We start from the raw sequence: 8421 nt of genomic DNA, 5'->3' as shown, positions 1-8421 counted from the left end.
GAACGTTTCCTCTGTGACATACACACACATCACACACACACACACACACACACACACACACACACACACACACACACACACACACACACACACACACACACATCGCACGCACACACACACACACACACACACACATTGCACGCACACACACACACACACACACATCGCACGCACACGCACACGCATGCGCACACACACACACACACACACACACACACACACACACACACACACACACACACACATCGCACGCACACACACACACACACACACACATCGCACGCACACACACACGCATGCGCACACACACACACAAACACACACACACACACACACGTTCATCCATGTTTCTCAAACGTCAAATGTGTAGTGTTTTGTCACTTCTCTGTATCATTCCAAGGTTAGGTTTAGGCAGGGTAGCCTAGTGGTTAGAGTGTTGGACTAGTAACCGGAAGGTTGCAAGTTCAAACCCCCGACCTGACAAGGTACAAATCTGCCCCTGAACAGGCAGTTAACCCACTGTTCCTAGGCGTCATTGAAAATAAGCATTTGTTCTTAACTGACTTGCCTAGTAAAATGAAAACAAATCAAATTAACTCAAAATAGTTCAGATTTGGAATAATTTTTAAACTAAAATATAAAAAATATCAATGCCTTAGCAAAAAAACAAAGCCTACTTGAAGATAACAGCGCTCACTGTTTCCCCTAGTGGGAGGTTTCCACATCATCTCCTGACGTCCTCAGACATGGATGGACGTCGAATGCTGACTTGTATCACAGGTGATCTGGCTGGATTAATCAATAGCATTTATTTCATCACTGCTGCTAATTCCATGGACCTCACATTCACTTAGGAGTGCACACACACACACACACACACACACACCGTGAGAGGGCGGTGGTCAATACATGCAGGCAGTGTTTAGCCATCCAGGTGTCCGCCAGGCCAGGAGGTCTGGCTGCGGGTATTCTACTCTGCAGTGTCTGAGATTACAGGGCTCTAGTATAATGACACATTACCTTTTGTTCTCATTTTATTCTGTTCTGGATTGATGGCTGAGCTACAATTTAATGCTTTCTTTTGTAAAAAAATCCCCACAAAGGACAACTTTGTCCCAACTGAACAGCATGGTGGTTGCATTTCTTTACTCATCTAATTATTCTACGAAATGCTAACAGAAGGCCTGGGGTTTTCAGAAAACCTTTTATGCATTTGAGTGAAAATATGGCTCAAGTTTCCTGGGTTGTAGTTTCAATCGAATAAGGAAGCTGCTCTGATATTGAGGGCTAGCCAAACATACCCATCAGCACATAACCATTGTGAAACGGCGCTTGCAAACAGGAAGTGAAAGTGACAGAATAAGGAAATGGTGAAGGTCCATACTGAACCAGGAAATATCAGCTGCTTAATGCGTCATCGTGCAAAGAAGTTAAAAACATCTTGAAAACTTAATGCTGGTAAGAAGACAAGTACTCAGTTTGGCCAAAGTTGTCTAAAATCACATTTAATGACAGAAGCAGGTATGTGGATCCCTACAGGTAAAGTGAAGGCTCAAATAAATACTCAGTATTGTATATAAGTCCGTAGATCTAGATTTTATGGTACTGTTATTAGGTTATATTTGGTTATATTTGGTTATACTGTATTAGGTCTCACCGTGTGAACCTATGAAAAGATGTTTGGTACAAGGTCACTCATCAGCTGTAAATATTCCTGATGTCACGAGTCAGTTAGAATGACCAGATGAAAGATAATACGATCCACTACACTATCAGGCAGGGATAGGTGACGCCATGCACGCACACAAGCACACGTGCACATGCACACACACATACGCACATGCATACACAGACACCGACTCTCACATACACACACACTGTACACTTATAGGTGACCGTGTACAGCCAAGTATTGCAGCGCAGAATCTGTTTTTACTCATACAACATAATAGCCCAAACTAAAAATAGGCAATATCTGTACAAAATATATGTGCAAAATATATGTACAAAATATATGTACAAAATATCTGTACAAAATATATGTACAAAATATATGTAGAAAATATCTGTACAAAATATATGTACAAAATATCTGTACAAAATATATGTACAAAATATCTGTACAAAATATCTGTACAAAATATATGAACAAAATATCTGTACATGCTATAAAACACATCACAAAGTTATGCTTATGTTTTAATCTCTTCAGGGAAAAGTATATTATTCATTAAATTCAACTGTTTTCTGCTCAGTGTGGGTCTATTATATGGGATCAACAATCATAGTAGCAGGGTATTGTAGAAGGATGTGGTGACTATCATAGTAGCATGGTATTGTAGAAGGATGGTGACTATCATAGTAGCATGGTACTGTAGAAGGATGGTGACTATCATAGTAGCATGGTATTGTAGAAGGATGGTGACTATCATAGCAGCAGGGTATTGTAGACGGATGTGGTGACTATCATAGTAGCAGGGTATTGTAGAAGGATGTGGTGACTATCATAGTAGCATGGTATTGTAGAAGGATGTGGTGAATATCATAGTAGCATGGTATTGTAGAAGGATGTGGTGACTATCATAGTAGCATGGTATTGTAGAAGGATGGTGACTATCATAGCAGCAGGGTATTGTAGACGGATGTGGTGACTATCATAGTAGCATGGTATTGTAGAAGGATGGTGACTATCATAGCAGCAGGCTATTGTAGAAGGATGTGGTGAATATCATAGTAGCAGGGTATTGTAGAAGGATGTGGTGACTATCATAGTAGCATGGTATTGTAGAAGGATGGTGACTATCATAGCAGCAGGGTATTGTAGACGGATGTGGTGACTATCATAGTAGCAGGGTATTGTAGAAGGATGTGGTGACTATCATAGTAGCAGGGTATTGTAGAAGGATGTGGTGAATATCATAGTAGCATGGTATTGTAGAAGGATGTGGTGACTATCATAGTAGCATGGTATTGTAGAAGGATGGTGACTATCATAGCAGCAGGGTATTGTAGACGGATGTGGTGACTATCATAGTAGCATGGTATTGTAGAAGGATGGTGACTATCATAGCAGCAGGCTATTGTAGAAGGATGTGGTGAATATCATAGCAGCAGGGTATTGTAGAAGGATGTGGTGACTATCATAGTAGCATGGTATTGTAGAAGGATGGTGACTATCATAGCAGCAGGGTATTGTAGACGGATGTGGTGACTATCATAGTAGCAGGGTATTGTAGAAGGATGTGGTGACTATCATAGTAGCAGGGTATTGTAGAAGGATGTGGTGAATATCATAGTAGCAGGGTATTGTAGAAGGATGTGGTGACTATCATAGTAGCATGGTATTGTAGAAGGATGGTGACTATCATAGCAGCAGGGTATTGTAGACGGATGTGGTGACTATCATAGTAGCATGGTATTGTAGAAGGATGGTGACTATCATAGTGGCAGGCTATTGTAGAAGGATGTGGTGAATATCATAGTAGCAGGGTATTGTAGAAGGATGTGGTGACCATCATAGTAGCATGGTATTGTAGAAGGATGGTGACTATCATAATAGCATGGTATCGTAGAAGGATGGTGACTATCATAGTAACATGGTATTGTAGAAGAATATGGTGACTATCATAGTAGCATGGTATTGTAGAAGAATGTGGTGACTATCATAGTAGCATGGTATTGTAGAAGGATGTGGTGACTATCATAGTAGCAGGGTATTGTAGAAGGATGTGGTGACTATCATAGTAGCAGGGTATTGTAGAAGGATGTGGTGAATATCATAGTAGCATGGTATTGTAGAAGGATGTGGTGACTATCATAGTAGCATGGTATTGTAGAAGAATGTGGTGACTATCATAGTAGCAGGGTATTGTAGAAGGATGCGGTGACTATCATAGTAGCAGGGTATTGTAGAAGAATGTGGTGACTATCATAGTAGCATGGTATTGTAGAAGGATGTGGTGACTATCATAGTAGCAGGGTATTGTAGAAGGATGCGGTGACTATCATAGTAGCAGGGTATTGTAGAAGGATGGTGACTATCATAGTAACATGGTATTGTAGAAGGATGTGGTGACTATCATAGTAGCATGGTATTGTAGAAGGATGGTGACTATCATAGTAGCAGGGTATTGTAAAAGGATGGTGACTATCATAGCAGCATGGTACTGTAGAAGGATGGTGACTATCATAGTAGCATGGTACTGTAGAAGGATGGTGACTATCATAGTAGCAGGGTATTGTAGAAGGATGGTGACTATCATAGCAGCATGGTACTGTAGAAGGATGGTGACTATCATAGTAGCATGGTACTGTAGAAGGATGGTGACTATCATAGTAGCATGGTATTGTAGAAGGATGGTGACTATCATAGTAGCAGGGTATTGTAGAAGGAGGGTGACAGATGTCCTTCGACACTAGATCGTCTTATTTTTGCATAAGAAAGTAAGCACATCAAGATGCCTTTTTTAATAAGTGACTCCTTTGTGAATTTCCACCCTCCAAAAACAACCAAAACACAAGCGTACATAGTGAATAGTGAACTGTCGACAAGTACTGCTTTATGTAAATGCATCTTCACATCTCATATTCCCTGCCTTAATCGGGAAGAGTAAAAAAAAATGTGGAAAGAGTCAGGCCAAGTCTGCTCTGGGATTTCTTCAGCATAACTCGTCCATTGTCATAAGCTAGAAAACCCATATTCAAACTTCAATGTGAAGAATCGAAACCACACAATGAGAAGATTGAATTTTAATCCCCTTTTGTATACACATTGAACAAACTTTGAAAAGAGTTTGCACACAAGTACACACAAGTACACACAAGGTCTCACACACACACTGTACATGACTTAAAGAGCGATGATCTATTTCTCTAGACATTCTTTGGTAAAAACTAAAAGTTTAAAAAAATGTGGTTTGAAATCGTGTTTTCCCTCAAGACTGCTTGTGTTATATAGAACCAAACGATGACTGGGAGTGTTTTTCTTCTTCTCTCACTCTGGTGTGAAACACAGTAACAGTGTGTGAAGTTGTCCGAGGACTGTTGTGCTTTAAAATGGCATTTCAATTATTTCTTTCTTCTTGCAGGCTTACAGGTATATTGGCTCAGAGTGAGTATCTAATTCATGGATGTCATATTTCTCAAATTTAGTTTGAATAAATTAGGAGTACACATTTTTTTTAGTACATTTTGGTGTTGTTCTTTATTCTTTAGTTGTGATAACTTAAATAATGGCTAATTGTTTGCTAGGGACCATATTTTAAAATATGAATATGTTTGCATTTTGTTTTGCTGTATAAGCTACTGACCAAAGCATACATTTCTTTGATTTTGTTTTGAAACAAGCTTGTTGCATTTCTTAAATAATGAAATAAACTATTATAACATGAATAGTGAAATTTGTTAATGGATTCAAAACATTATTTTTATTATTATTAATATGATTAATATGAATCTCAAAGATTTCACTTTCACTTCAATTTTCATGTGCATCTTAGAATGAATTCCACTTTAGTATTTACAATCTGTAAACCAAATTTATGCACGTCGAAATTGACACTACTTCTTTATTATCAAATGTGTTCTGTGCTGTTTGTCACTGAGAGGAACAGTGTATTAATATACATTTCACATCTGCAGTAAACGTTTAGACAATGTTTAGACTTTTACCCATCTCCCATTTTCACACTTTGTCTGTTTCCCTAATGTCCTTTATATATATATTATATTATATATATATATATATATATATATAATTTACAACTGCAGTAAATGACCCACTGAACATAGTCAATTTCATGGATTTGAATTACTATTATTGTTATCATTCATAATCTCATGGGGGATTCCCACACTTTGTCTTTGTCATCATTGTCATGCAGCCCCAGTTTTGTCTTCTGTGAAATGTTTGTAAATACACACTCAAACCCTGCTAGAGATGCTTAACGTCAAGCTGCTCAAATCGAATCAGTCACACAGCAGATGTTATTGCAGGTGTGCAAAAATATTTTTTTAGCAAGGAGTTAAGAACAAATTCTTATTTTACAATGACAGCCTACCCCGGCCAAACCCTCCTCTAACTCAGACAACACTGGCCCAATGGGACTCCTGATCACAGCCGGTTGTGATAGAGCCTGGGATCGAACCAGGGTCGATAGTGACACCTCTAGCACTGAGATGCAGTGTCTTAGACCACTACGCCACTCGGGAGCCCCTGTAGGGGGTGTGGAAACCCTGTTCACTGGAACACATCAGATTGATTTATCATGTGGTTTTAATGAAGAGGCAATAAGAGGGGCTATATTTAAGCAATAAGGCCCGATGGGGTGTCATATATGGCCAATATACCACAGCTAAGGGCTGTTCTTATGCATGACGCAACGCAGTGTGCCTGGATAAAGCCCTTAGCGATGGTTTATTGGTCTTATACCACAAACCTCCTCTTATTGCCATTGTGAACATGTTAAAAATGGTGTTAGAGAAGTAAACAAGTAGTTTTGCGTCATACTCGTGGTATATTGTCTCATATACCACAGCTTTCAGTTAATCAGCATCCGGGACTTGAACTACCCCGATTATAATAGTATTTATATTTATTTAAAGTGTGGCGTGTTATGTGCATGTAGAGCTCCTTTTTCTTTGCAGAAAAAGTCACATTTTTAGCCCTGCAAACCTTAGGTTTTGAAATCGTGTTAACTCTTCACTTCTAGTAGTGTTAACATTATGAGTATAGAGGGTGCAATATAGGAGCCTGTAAGCTTTGCCTTCTAGAATCTTGAACTCTTCGTTTTTTACCCTGCTGCTACTCGCTGTTTATCTACGCATAGTCACTTTACCCCTACCTACAAGTACAAATTACCTCGACTAACCCGTATCCCCACACATTGACTTGGAATTGTGAGGATTTTTAGACGTAAGAAAATATGTCTATCATCGAAGAGTGATGTAGTATACCAACATAGTATACCCATAACATAACTCAGAAATAGCCAAGCCTAATGAACATATAATATTTTATATTAGACATTGGATAAAATAAAATTGAGAGATTACCATCTGTGGACTCACACTAAGCCAAACACATACAATCACAGAATCATATATGATGAATATTAGATCATTTCAGACAAAGTGGATAAACGGTTCACTTGTTATTATTGCGTTATAGTTTGCGGCTGGTTAGTGAGGAGCAGGGATGCTTCTGTCCCTTTAAGAACGAGCGGTCTGGGGTGGTGCTTTCCTCCGCAAGGGCTTCTTGATATTAATAGTGTTGGTGTCTTGAAACTGACGTAATGCTTGGAGTCTGAGGTCCTGTCAAGCGATAACATTTCTGATAAAGAACTGAGATCACTGCAAACTAATCCTCCTTTTTCCATCCAGACTCAGGCGTTTTAAATATTATACACAGTCACCCTGATTCCACGTGCACAGGCGAGATTTGAAATCGTGTATCCCCTGTAACAAAAAAATGTATAATAGCCTACCCCGAGATCAACAAACAAACAACACAAAGACGGTTCATGGCTTACACCAAAGCTCCACCATCTTTTAGACTGCAAAGACTATTGCAATTTAATCAACAGGTAAGGACAAACTGAATCAATGCACGTTACTAGCACAGAGGCGAGCAATTAGATGTGAATCTACAGTAGTACCAGAATGCTGCTCGCTTTTAGCGAATGTTATGTAAGAGCTCAGGGATTTTCATGAATCAGTTGTGAGCTACTTTGCTGTGAGAAAAAAAAAAACCCAGCAGTGCTTCTCGGATTTCACATGGCATTTAGGTTTTGTTGGGTCAAACGCATGAGAAATTGAAATTGGCTACTTGCTAGAAGCAGAGGGGGTCACGTATTGAGAAGGAAGAATAACATGAGTTGCAGTAGGTTTGTAGCTTTACTTTCTCCTCTCCGTTTCATTTAATCACTTGATTTCAGGGTGTTGTAGCGTTCGTTTAATTATTGTAAAAGCGCGACGCATTCTAGATAGGTGTTGGGGACAGAATAGCGCTATCTTCTTGAGAATATCTACTTTTATGTCTGCACACACACACACACACACACACACACACACACACTGATACTATGAGGATTTTATTTGGCGCATCGTGTGTTTCTGTTTTCATTGTTCGTAAAGAGAGCGCATGGCAGAGGTTATATTAAGTTACAATGTAGCCTAATTGATTGGATTTCTGAAACTTTTGTATTTATTTCATAGTCTAATATTGAAGTTGAATGATTCATGTCGAGAACTGAACAACGTTTAACACTCAATTTGTAAAACTTTCCGTAACTGTGATGTTCGTCAAAGATAAGAAAACGCGTAGGCATGGCAACACACTTGGGTCTGGAGAATATGTCAACTAACTACAATGAATGAGGCACAGCTAGGTTAGTTACAATTCCAATTAAAGATGTTTCACCA

The 8421-nt window shown here is 39.1% G+C and overlaps 1 protein-coding gene across 6 annotated transcripts in view; it reads left to right on the top strand.

The window, feature by feature from the left end:
- Nucleotides 1-1330: 1330 nt before the first annotated feature.
- The window catches only part of LOC110496680 (trichorhinophalangeal syndrome I), a 226967-nt gene continuing 219876 nt past the window's right edge, over nt 1331-8421 (top strand). Inside the window, exon 1 of one of the 6 annotated variants that reach the window (XM_090209285.1) lies at nt 1331-1458. The gene's annotated coding sequence lies outside the window, so the exon portion shown is untranslated. Of the gene's footprint in view, nt 1459-7263; nt 7584-7617; nt 7884-8421 lie in introns of those variants that run through there. The other 5 variants (XM_036953490.2, XM_090209286.1, XM_036953489.2 and 2 more) reach the window with 5 other exon arrangements.

Source organism: Oncorhynchus mykiss, chromosome 18 (genome assembly GCF_057628025.1).
Source record: "Oncorhynchus mykiss isolate SJ-2025 chromosome 18, ASM5762802v1, whole genome shotgun sequence".
NCBI lineage: Eukaryota > Metazoa > Chordata > Actinopteri > Salmoniformes > Salmonidae > Oncorhynchus > Oncorhynchus mykiss.
This window is presented reverse-complemented; position numbering and strand designations above follow the sequence as displayed.